Below are 12325 nucleotides of genomic sequence, written 5' to 3' on the forward strand. Positions count from 1 at the left end.
TGAAAAATCCCATCCCACTCTCTGTAAGTCCCTACAATGTGACTTCCCTTCCCTTGTGTTCAGTGAGCATAAGCTGGGGAGAAAGAGGGGCACTCATGAACACAGGTGAAGTGTGAAAGTGGAGCACTGTCAAAGGCTCTTGAGTTTGTGGCCCAATGCAAACCTCGCTCTCCACTCTGCTTCTTAGAGCAGCATCATCAGCCTTGTACCCTGTCTAGTTAGAAAGAAATCCCAGGACCAGTATCTCCATGTCATTGTCATGGAACCACCTCCAGGCCTCCTGCGTAGGTCCTCCACTCCTGCCACCCTGGACTAAGCCGACCAGGACCTCCTGACCAGTTGCAATAACAGGAAAAGAAGCATGGTTGCAAGCCGCTGGCCTCCATTTCAGGCCCACTGGTCTTCTTTTGTACCCAGAGAGAAGCAACTAAAGCAAGCCCAGTTGGGCCATGTGGGAATTAACCGGCAAAGTTCCAGAAGGCATCTTCTTGGGGGTCAGTACGCGTGGTGTAAAATTTAACCTTGTCAGCAGTGAATTCCAGTACAGAAAGGCAGCTGAGTTGGTGAGCTCCCATCTAAGTCTTTGAAGGAGCACAGCATCAAGGTCACCATTGCACAGTTCATGCTTTCACAATAGCATTGGGTACCTTTGTTGCTCATTAGATTCCTTTAACCATGCAGCCATCCTAGAGCAGCCACAACATGACACACCGCACCATCACAGACATTTTGAGGTGGTGTGCTCAAGTCAAGTGGGCATCCAGTTGGTGGATATCAAAATAGAATGTCCTGATCCATGGAATCTCCCCACCAAATGGAGGGTGCTTTCTGAAAGATAGGTAGTTTCCTCCTTTGCACTGAGCTCGCCCACTCTTTCATGCGACTTTTCCTAAAGATTGGCACCAATGGTATTAAACTTTCACCCCCTGCAAAACTGGAGAGAAGTCATTCACACAAGCAATTAGCAGGAGATCTCAAGATGGCACTGATCTCACCCTGTCCCTTCAAAGTCATGTCATCAGCGTTTACCCTGGCAGGAGGCTTGGCAAGCTTTCCTCTTGTCCTAAAGGAGCCTGATGCAGAAGAAGCAGGGGAGCCAAAGACTGCCTAGGGCAGCAGCCTGCAGCTGTGACCGGGTAAGCCCACCTGTACGGCTTCTGGAGCACAGCATGTTCTTCTCACCCACAAGTGATCTGTGAGCCTCCTATGTGATGCCCCTAAGACCAATTTAAAAAGAGATCCCTTTGTTGTCTCCCCCCATTAGTCAGCCCTAGGAGGCTGGAGAGAGCTGAGAGCTGCTCAGCTTCTGCTCAGATAGTAAACCTGCTCTTGTGAATCGATATTTCCCTGATGATTCTCCACTTGAGAGGCCACACCTATCACAAGAGAAACACAAGAGAAAACAAGCTCCAGCTTGGCCGAGTACTGCCTTTATGAAGGTAAAGACATGCAAGGTTTGTATAGCTACAGTGCAATGAGCTGCCACCCTTTGCAGTGCTACACCCAGCCTGTCCCAGTCCCACACAGCTGGATGAGTGTTCTTCTCAGCCAAGTATCTGCACTTGCGAGGAGCAGGAGTCCACAAGCTCCCTCAGCAGCTTCCACTATATCTCATCATTAGGATCAGATCCAGGAAAGAAGGTTGAAGAGATCCACAGAACCAAAGTAACTGTGCCACAGGCAAGAAATCACCCAACTGTTCTCCAGTATCTCACAGGTGATTGCTCAGATGTTCCTGCATCCCTTAGGTTGTCATTGCCCTTAGTATCTTGCAGCCCCTGTGCTACCTTGCCAAGGAGATTTCAAGGAGAACTGTTCCAGGAAATTGATTGTGCTATTAGGAGCTTTGCACCATGAAACAAGGAGTGGGGCAACTGGGCAGCTGACAATACGTTCTCACTCCATTAACATATGGAGATTGAGCACTTGTCAACTAATTTTTGTAAGAATTGCAGTTCCCTCTTCTGCAGCATCTGAGCTGTGAGGAAACCCGAGGATTCTGGAGTCCACACATGGACTGACAAGTTGGGTTGTCAGAGAAGATTTTGAATGCCCCAGTGCCAACTAAAGAGTAGATTGTCTGCCTCACAGGATGTATGGCATTCTGGAATTTGCATTTAGCTTTTTGGCTTCACGCTCCTGCTGTTTCTGAGAATGCCTGCAAAGTTGGAAGGGTGAGACTCAGCACAAAGAGCAATGAGTTCAGAGTAGAGCACAGAAGCCCTAGTTACCTTGTTTCCAAAACAAAGCTAGTCCCACCATTCGCTACCTTCTGCTGAGGAGCTCCATGGATAGAGCGTTTGACTACGAAGAGAGAAGTCTGTGTTCTTCACTCTCACTCCCACAGCATGGGAGGGATATGCATATTCAGCATCCTTTCCCTGTCTCTGAGATCTTGGTCCTTTACCAGTAGGTAAGGATGTGTTCTGGGTCGATGCACTGTCCACAGTCCTGCCTTGGAGCTTGGCCACTGTGCAGGCAGGCACACTAACCTCTTTTGAGTTAAGTCCCCTTGGTGTGTCACCGGTTGTCTACAAACACATGTGATACACATTATTAACAGAGATAGTAGGTTGAGAAGATACAGTTGAGAAAGTGCTTTGCTGGGATACATTTGTGAAAGTATGCTTTTTTTTCCTTAGGCTGCTCTTTATGTTTGGGTTAGGCCATTTATAGTTCTCTAGTAGACTATGAGAACGTTGATCAGCTTTAACAGCCTTTTCTGCTAAATCATACCTCCAGGAGCATATTGAAGATTCCTTTCATCATCCTGAGAATTTTAGCTGAGAAAGTAAATATTCAAAATTTGTGACTTTTTCCATATTGTCTATATTGTAGCTTATGGTGAGATGAGCAATCAACTCTCACTTATCAGACAGGGTGAGAGACTCAGGTGGTGAGATAGAGCAGATTATTTGTGTTCTACAGAAGCCACAGGGAGCACTGTGCAATCTGAGCTACATGAACAAAGTTTCTGTTCTGCAGAGATTACCAACAAATAACTGGATGCATTTAACAGTGCTTGAGGTTTTTAGATGGGCTGTTGTTCAGGAGGAAAAGGTCTAATTCAATCCATATTCATACAGCTGCATAGACCAGATCCTGAGCAAATAACGCAAACTGAAACTCAGGCTGGAGGCTAGAGCATGCTGCAGATACTCGTAAGGTACTGCAGACAGAAAGCTGCTTTTGAACCAGGGTTACTTGCCCTAGTTGATTGCTGTTGAGGCCACTAGGTGTTTCTGCAGGGACCTCCCAACAGCTTCTCATTTCTGACAGTACAGACAGCAGGGAAGAAATTATTCGGCTTGAAGAGCAATTGTTCTGATTTCTTTTCTTGCTTTTACTTCTGCAGGCTCTTTCTCTTTAGGATGCTGAGGCATTGCTTTAATCTCTTTCATTTCTCCTGTGTCTGTTTGGCATTATGCCCAGAATAGAGAATGGCAGCCATTGCCTAAGTCCTCCTCTTAGGTATCAGTTAGTATTTGCAGGAATCTTTCAAAAAGGATGTTGTTTCAGGATGGATTGCCTAAATTCACTTCTGCTGGGGAATGAGTATTTAGTATCAAGTGGCCTTATATTCTAGAAAAAAAATATTTTGTTCAGTGCCTTGATTCTGCCTTAAAAACACGTATGGCAATGTGAGACCTGGCTACCAAAAGCCCACTTTCTGGTCTAATGCTTTTTCTTGCCAGATTCTGTAACTCATACAGAGTGGAATAGTATCCCCCCCCCCCAGAATAAAGGGCATAATTTCTATTCTGGAATCAGGGTATTAACATATACCACTTTCCAGGTTAAAAAAGCCCACCATCACCCCAAAACAGCAGAGGCTGGGATAGTGACAGACCCTTTCCCAGGAGATACAAAAATCATGTGGAATAGAGTTACACTTATGACTCTTCTAGAAAGAATAATGATACACGATGGAGTCTGAAGTTCCCTAACTTGCTCATGATTTTCCAAAAAAAAAAGAACTCGGCTCCTTGCAGGATTTTCAGCTTACAAGTGCTGTTGTTGGCCATGCTGTCATTAAGGTAGGGCCTGCCTAGACAGATCAGTTTGCTCTCTAGCCTGTGATGGACAGTCTGACAGAGAATGCCCAGCCTCTGCTGTAGCAGCATTTCTGCTGCCCTCTGTGTAAAATGAGAGCTCACAGGGATGTTAGCACAGGACAAGCAGAAATGTCAGCACACTGCTCTGTAGCAAAACTGCTCATCCCTACACTTCTTCTAGGATGTGGCTGGACACTGAACCCTGGAGATGGTAAGAGCATATTTTCCATATTAAAATGTTATTTCTCAATTCAGTGCAGATCTGCTAAAGTGTATGCTTTCAATATTATGTGCAGAATGTGCTCAGTCCATAGTTTTGATGTGTCATCTGGTTAGGAAATGTGCTGTTAAACTAACATTTCTGATAAATGTGGCTGATGGAATGGGCTGAGAGAATTGCTGGAAGCAATAAATGAATTCCCAGGAAGAACTACTGAGGATCATAACTAATGAGACTTAAAACCTGCAGGCTGAAAAGCAGTGTGGGCCATCCATTCTTTACCATGGCAAATGTAAGCAAAAATTTCTGGGTCTACATGTGAGCACTTGTGAAGACAAGCTGATGTCACAGGCTGGCCATGAAGGGCCTATAATGGCCTTGCTATCCCTGTTACTTCTGCTCTATTCAGAAACTAATTTCTGCAGGTCTTAATGCAGTTGTGATTTCCTTCACTACATGTCAAGGAAAGTGAATGCGTCTGTCCTGGGGGGAACTTTGATGACATATTTGTTGCTAAGTAGCTTCCCACAGAGTGGTATTCTTGGAAGCTCTCAGAATGAGTTAACTGAACATGAGAGGAAATAAAACCCACAATCTGGGATTAGAGGATGGGCAGCTTTCAAATGTGCACCACAGGTGCACCATTACTCACACTCCTCCTGTCTCCACAGCTAACATCAGCGGAAGAGATCTGGGCTGTAGATTCTGGCTGAGGAGATGACATTCAGGATGCCCTTTCTATCACCCACCAAAGCAGCTGAGGGGCTCCTGTTACAGAGCAGGTGAGTGGGTGGGCAAGCTGGGAGACCACTGGGTAGAAAAAGGTAATTGAAACAGCAAGTAGCCGGAAGAGGAGGAAGGAAAGGGAAGGAAAAGAAAGTAAGGAAGGAACATGGTATTAACCCTGGGGGGCGACTGTAGCATAACCTAAAATAAGCTGTACTTGTGAGATAAAAGGTCTATGTAGCCCAACTTTCTGTCTTTGAAAGTGATGCCCAGGAAGGAGCAGCATCTTGCCTAAGTCAACATAGAGTGGCACTTCTCTCAAACTCTCCCAACTCCCAGTAATTTGTATTTATGGAAGCCCTGAGCAGGACACAATGTCTGGGTATTTAACAGCTCATGGTGGATTTTTAACTGATGAATTTGTCCAAACACTTTTTGAACCCATGAACTGTTCTCTGAACATATGGCATGTTACTGTGATCCTCTGCTGAGGCTAACTCATAGAAAGCAAACATCCACGTATGCAGTTCAATTCACTTTGTTATTATCTTTGAGTGTTACAAATACGTATCTTCTTCGCACTTCATCCAAATTTTCATATGAAGTCACATATTTGAGGAAGTAAAAACAGTGATTACACTGCAGAGAGAATCTCCCAGGAGCCAAGGTAGACTATGCTATAGTTAATCTGCAGTACATATTTATACTACAGCAGGATATTTTTCTTGTAGTATTTCCAAGGGAAATTTTCTTCCAAACACTAAGGCTCCTGTCACTTCAGAGACTCCACCACAGCCTCCTATGTAACGTTAGCAGACAGATTTCCTTGGAGGTCAGCCTAAATGTTTCCTTAATTGCTCTCTGCATCCATCTGAGATGCTGAGAGAAGGGTACAAATCCCTACTCCTCCTGCAGGGCAAATCAGTTGCGTAAAGCAGAACAGCTCCAGCAGAAGACAATGACAGCAATGTGTCACCAGATAGCCAGCAGCCAGGGTGTCAGGGTGCTGGTGGCCCATGTGGGAGATTAGCAGATGGGGGTTCTAACAGTGCTTGCATCCCCTGTCCTGAAGAGATTCCCTGCTCGCTCCAGTAAAGCCTACCAGGGACAGACCTTTCATTCCATGTGGCTTGTCACAAAGTACTTGGAAATATCTGAGTTTATCCCAAAGGAGAAGTGAATGCTGAGTCCAAAGAAGGAGGGGATGTTGTTTTACATCTCAGTCAGAACTGTGGCCTGAGAAAATGTATCCCAAATCTGCTGCAGCTCAAGATGCAGCGCCAACTTCATTGCATCACTGCTTTGCTGAGCAACACAGGTGTATGTTGCCTTCCTTCCAAATCAGTCCCTCAGGTCCCTTAAAGTGCCTGCTGCTCCCTGAGAAGTGCCTCCACGTGGACAATATCCTGCAAGGTGCAAGGTCTCAGAGCAGAGCCGTCTCTTGACTGCACTGCTGTCTGCCTCATATATTTGCTAAGACTGGATTTCACACCTTAGTGCCCTGATGTATGTATGTTGTCTGCAGTCCTATCTGTGTTGAAACTCTGAATTCAAGGGAACTAATGCATGTAGAAACGGGAGAAAGAAAGGACCTCTTTGTAGGCCCTTTTCCTGGATGTATGGCAGATTCGTTGGTAAATTCATGGAAAATTCAGCTGTTGAATTTAATTTTATTTCCTCAAACTCTTTGTCAAGAAGTTTCTTCCTTTAATACAGAATACTTTCAAAAAATTCCATAACTGGAATAGTTTGCTCAGGAGATACAGCTGTCTCTGTAGTCCAGGAGTTCACAGACCTGAGATCCTCTGCAGTGGGGCAGCAGTTCTGTTGGAACATATGCACTGAATCTATTTTAAACTTTCTCTCTGAGATGGTCCTTTATGGCCACTTTGGAGCACTGTTTTCCCCATAATCGGTTAGTACTTGTCAGCTGACAGGCAGCCCAACTTCACAAAGTGTGCCAACGCAAAAGGCTATCATTCTGCAGTTATGGCAATAAATATCCAAGAGGAAGGCATCTTTGGTTTCCCTCCCCATGGTATGCTGTTTGGATCCTGGTAATTTATCATAATTTATGGCCTCCTCAAGTGAATAGTACTGTTAGTTCAGCATGAAAGAAAACCTGAGAACGTGATTTTTTTTCTGTATGTTCTAGCTATATATGATGTACCTTGTTTAGGCTAGCACATTGCTATAGTTCATATTGCACCATTAGAGAGGTATTTTCTTACAAGTTTAGGAATTCTGAAAAAACATTCTCATAATAGGTCCATAAAAATAACAAGAGTTCTCATTTTTAAAAGGTGTTTACAGTGTGTCTTAAATTAAAGGCAAATTATTTATTTATCAATTTCAAAAAATCAGTGTTTTTATATAACTTAGAATGTGTTCCCCAAACCAACTTTGTTATTCAGGGAAGTAAATAAATGGCACCCTAAAATGGGGACTCTTTCCAAATGGAAAAAGAAGCATCTAATAGATAAAAGTCATATTTCAGATATTAACACATCTACACAATTTTGCTGGGTATTATGAAGCAAAGTGGGATATATACACCTTCTCAGAAATTATAGCAACTTTTCCAGGCAGGATCAGCAGCTGACTATGAAAAGTAAACATAAAAATAGATATGATGATCATCACAGTTTCAGTTGCAAGAAAGCTATTGATATACTAGCTATTTTTCTATAAAAGTGCATATGATACCATCCGTATCTAGACAGTCCTTGGGAGATACTTCTCCAAAACAGATCCTTAAAAGCATAGGCTAAAGGAGATCATGCAATATTATAGATACTCTGTTCTACCATATAGTTTTTCTCATTCAAGTACTTCCTTAATATTTACTCTGAATCCTTTTTACTTCAAATCAAAGTTATCGTCCTGGCAACATAACCCTCTCTTAATGTGTCTTAATGAAAATCTTTCTCATTCGACAAAATTATTTTCACACTCCCACACCCAGTCTTTACTTTTCTCATCTCTTGACTTAAAAAATGAAGTTGTATCCATACCTTTTTCTAAGTCATATTCTTTATACTTGTCATTCTAGCTCCTCTCCTCCTTACTCTACGGACAGATTTTTCTTTTTTCAGAAGAGGTCTACAGAATGTGCTCTATTCAAAGTACTGTAGACTATTGCTAAGATAACCCATTGCTGAGGAAAGCAAACATTCATATCCTGCACCACAGAAAGAGTACTTATACTAATATTTGCAATAATTAGATATACAATTTTTGCAACTGTTTGACATTGTTGAATGTGTATAACCTTGTGCCCCAATTCCTTTTCTCCCTGGCTCAGATGACAAAGCCCGTGCATTTCTCTATCTGATTTCATCCTCCAAATTACTTTGTTTCTCTTCATCAAATTTTCTTCTGAAAATTAGAGACATTTTATCCAATTTTCCAGGGCTACTTTTAAATCTGATCCCATTCCACCCTGCCAAAGTGCTTGGATGCCCCCCTTCCCAAAAGACACAACACCCGTGGCTGCTTCTGTCAGCTCAGGGCTTTTTCTTTCAGCATTGTTGACCTTAACATTTCCAGGCCTTCTTTGGCCCATTCCACCTGTCTTCGTTCTGTTCCAGGGGTGAACACATAAGACCGGCTAACCCAAAGGGTTGGATTTTAACCCTTCTGGTGCGATTCGATCGTAACACATGGGCCAGGAAGTCTCAGCAGCTTTAAAAGCAGCTGTTTTTACGTGAGACTTCTCTGTTGGTCTGTAGCGGACCAGCCACCCAGAGGAGGGCCCGGGTCCACCTTGACGGCTCCATGCTGCCACCCCCTGGCAATGGGTGCCTTGAGCGGTGGGGCCGGTCGGCTGCTGCCTGGCTGGGCTCCCTGTGACTGACAGGAGCCTGCTGGAGCCCTGTGACCGGTACCGCCTGCTCCCCACCCCTGGTAATGATGCCAACGCCTTTCTGCCAAGGATCCCTAAAAGAACTTCTCTGTTCCTTTAGTGTCAAGTGACAAGACCCAAGCTGAGAATAAAGCTGATGGGGGCCTGCGTCCTCTGAACAACAGCCCAAACGGTGAGGCGAAAGGCACAGCCACTGTCCCAGCTGATGTCTCTGGGCCTTGGTTTCCTCTACCTGATTGCCTGTGGTGACTGTAGCAGGCAGTGACGCCAGCTTTTCTGAGCTCTCCAAAGGGCTAGTGGCTTCAGGATGCAGGAGATCTGCAGGCAGAGCTCAGCCTCCATAACCATCGCGTGACAGCCACTGGCCTGGCCAGGGGGTCTCCAGAAGCCCTGATGCTCCAGTGCCCCTTGAGGGATCTCTGGTCTACAGCCCTACGACCTTCCCTCAGTGAGTGCTGTGAAAGCACAGCCTGAGCAAAGGGACGTGGCCTTCTGCAAAGCTGCTGAGCAAGCCCTGCCTCTGTCTTCATCCTCACCCATACGGGGACTCAAGGGGAGGCAGCTGTAAAATCGTACTCTTTCAGAGCTACAGCCCAGCCCGCTGCCTTCATCTGTTGGTGTCCAAGAGAAGTGACACCCCATCCACCCCAAACTGAGCCCCAACTGACCGCTGGAAGTACCGGGGCAGCTGCTGTGTTCCCCATGGGACAGCACGTCCCGGGAGGGCATGGTGAGCACCCAGGCACTGGGTTGGCACAGCATCATTGCACGGACTTCAAAAGGGCCACTCTTGATTTATACTCTTAACAGGGAGTGCAACACTCAGGCCTGCTTCTGATTTTTAACATTTCAGCTGAGAAAGGAGCTGAGCCTGAGCAAGTCTCTCTGGGGTAAGAATAGCATCTGCCACCTTAGGACACAACACACTTGTCCAGCTCCTACATGGCAACACGTTGCGCTGATATATAGAAGGCAACCTACCCGCTGAGGAATGTCTTCAAGCGCTATTAGTGGAAGCGTATCATCTACACAAGCAGGCATGACCCCGTGCAGGAGTCTTGCGAGAGCGGGGCTATTTTGAGCTTTTGACACTGAGGATGAAGGGAGACAAATGACGAGCTCATCCTCCTGGCGGGGGCAACCTCCAAAGCTCTCTGTGGTCTTGTCTCCTCCTCTGGGAATGACTCTTGTGAAGGCTGATGGGCGATTTGGTGGCACCTCAGAGCCCAGGAGGAGGGGGCCAGGAGGGAGCTATGACTTTGCCAGGGATGCAAGGCCAGGCCTCAGTCCCATCAGCACTGCCCAGCCGTGCTTACGGCAAGCCCTGCCTGAGGGTGTGCACCTGTCCCTGAGCTTAGGGCATGCGGCTGCCTGCTTTATTTTCGACCACATCCTTGAGAGCTAGAGAGATACCAGAGGGTGTGTAACTGCATGCAAGTGAAACACACAGGAGGCGAGAGGAAGAAACAGTTGACTTTGCAAACCAGAGTCTAAAGAAGGCTACGGTAGGTCAGAATAGACACAGTTATACCTTTGATGCGAGAGCTGCTTCTTCAGGGACTTGCCTACCCTTTCCCACCAATGCCCTTTGTGACAGTTCTTTTGTACAAGTCATCACAGAAACTATCTCCAGGTGTCACACTTACCAGTGTGGCCAGGAGCCATCAGCCTGCTCACTCCTCTTCATGCCTGCCATCTTCTCTCTTCCCTATGCCTGGCTTTGCTGGTTGCATTCCTTCATTCTCATGACACGTCCTCAAGCTTCCAAGGTGGAGGCAATGTGAGGCAAAGGATGGCGCAGGGTCTGTAAAGCAGGATTTCAGAGAGTCTCAAGAAGTTTATGCTTGTGCAAGCCATTACAGCTAACAGGCATACTCATGGATGTCGCGTGTCATCTAGACTCTACCCAGCCCCATTTGAAGCTTTGGAGAAGCCTGCAGGTGCGGCTAGACATTCTTGAGCCACCCAAATGGAGCAGTCAGCTCACAGGTGGGTTTAGGCAGGCAAGGCTCACCACCAGAGACCCTGGCTGTGGTGGCAGACCAATGCATGCTGTCAGGCAAGGAGAAAGATGGCAGGGGATGAGGAGGGGTGAACAAGGTTGGGAGTCTGCTAGGGAGCCAGGGGAGAAAGTTCCACAGTGTCATGAGAAAGGAGGACTAGTCTGGCACCTCTGCAAGGTGATGGGTGGATTTCTTAAGGTCCTTGTGATTGAAACCTGAGGCCTGCTCCTAAAGAACCATCTCCCATTACTCTCTTCAAACAGCACTGCCAGAGGTTCTGCTCGCCAATGCTGGCTGGTGACCCTGGAAGCAGGCTGGACTTCCTAGTGAGAGCTGGTGTGCTGGTGAGGCTGCACTTGGGAGCCAGATCAGGTGAGAGCCCTCTGGATATTGCTGCCATAGGCTTACAGCCATGGAGGTGTCGGCTGCAACTCGCCAGCAGTGTGAGCATCTATTTGGAGACAAAGCCGCTGGCATTGACTTCTGCAAGCTTAGACCAAGCAGACAGTGTCAGTCAGTCCTTACCACTTCCCATCGCCCCAAGGAGCTCCACTGGCAAGCTCTCCCTTGAAAACATTGTAAGCAAATCAAGGTGGAAAGCATTCAGGGGCTACCTGCCTCAGGCTTGGGCACAGTCATTTTCTGCACAGCCTGCATCCCTTCAGCCCACAACACCAGCCCCACTCCCATCCCTGTGGCCCTGCTAGGCCCAATGCTCCATGGAGGACCCACCTCTGCTTTTGAATGCTAGCGCTTGCACAAGAGGCAGAGGTGGAAGCTGTGGAGTATCACAAGCTTTCAACATCAACACATACCCTGGCCTCTGCTCCTGAGTCTGCTTCTTGTTTCCTTTTAGTGCCAGCTGCACCTTACTCCTCAGCTGCTGCTAATGTGTTTCTCATTCACTCCACTTTGGTCTGCATCAAGGGATCCTGCAGCCTGGCATCAGCTGGGTAACTGGCAGTGAATGCTTCAGACAGGCAGTGCTGCAACAGTGGGTGCAATCGCATAAGTTGATATTGCTGAAAGGATTCCCAAATGAACTTCATAGCCCTCAGTTACTGCTAACCTGTGTTTCATTCACTATACACGCTGCCCTGCAGTCTTTGAGGTTTCTGAGAAAATCCTCCAAGGCTGTGCGGTCTCCCTGAAAATAAGGGACGGAAGTTACTTGGAAGCCGAGAGCTGTCGGTTCTATGAAAACATCAGCTTAGGCAGACATCTGTGGGCTTGTCTTCAACATACCTTGGCACTGTCCATGTGTCTTTCACCCAAACTAGAGGCAAGGCTTAACGCATTGGAATAATCCAGCTGAGATGGCTGACAGAGCACGTGAGACTTCACAGTTGTACGTGCCCACTGTGCCTCTGCTGTTCAGATCAGGGTCTGAATGAAGGAGAAAGTGTTTGACAATTTCCCCCTTCCCTTCCTCCCTCATCCCTTTCCCTTCTTCCCA

This window comes from Mycteria americana, chromosome 16 (assembly GCF_035582795.1).
Source record: "Mycteria americana isolate JAX WOST 10 ecotype Jacksonville Zoo and Gardens chromosome 16, USCA_MyAme_1.0, whole genome shotgun sequence".
Classification (NCBI taxonomy): Eukaryota; Metazoa; Chordata; class Aves; order Ciconiiformes; family Ciconiidae; genus Mycteria; species Mycteria americana.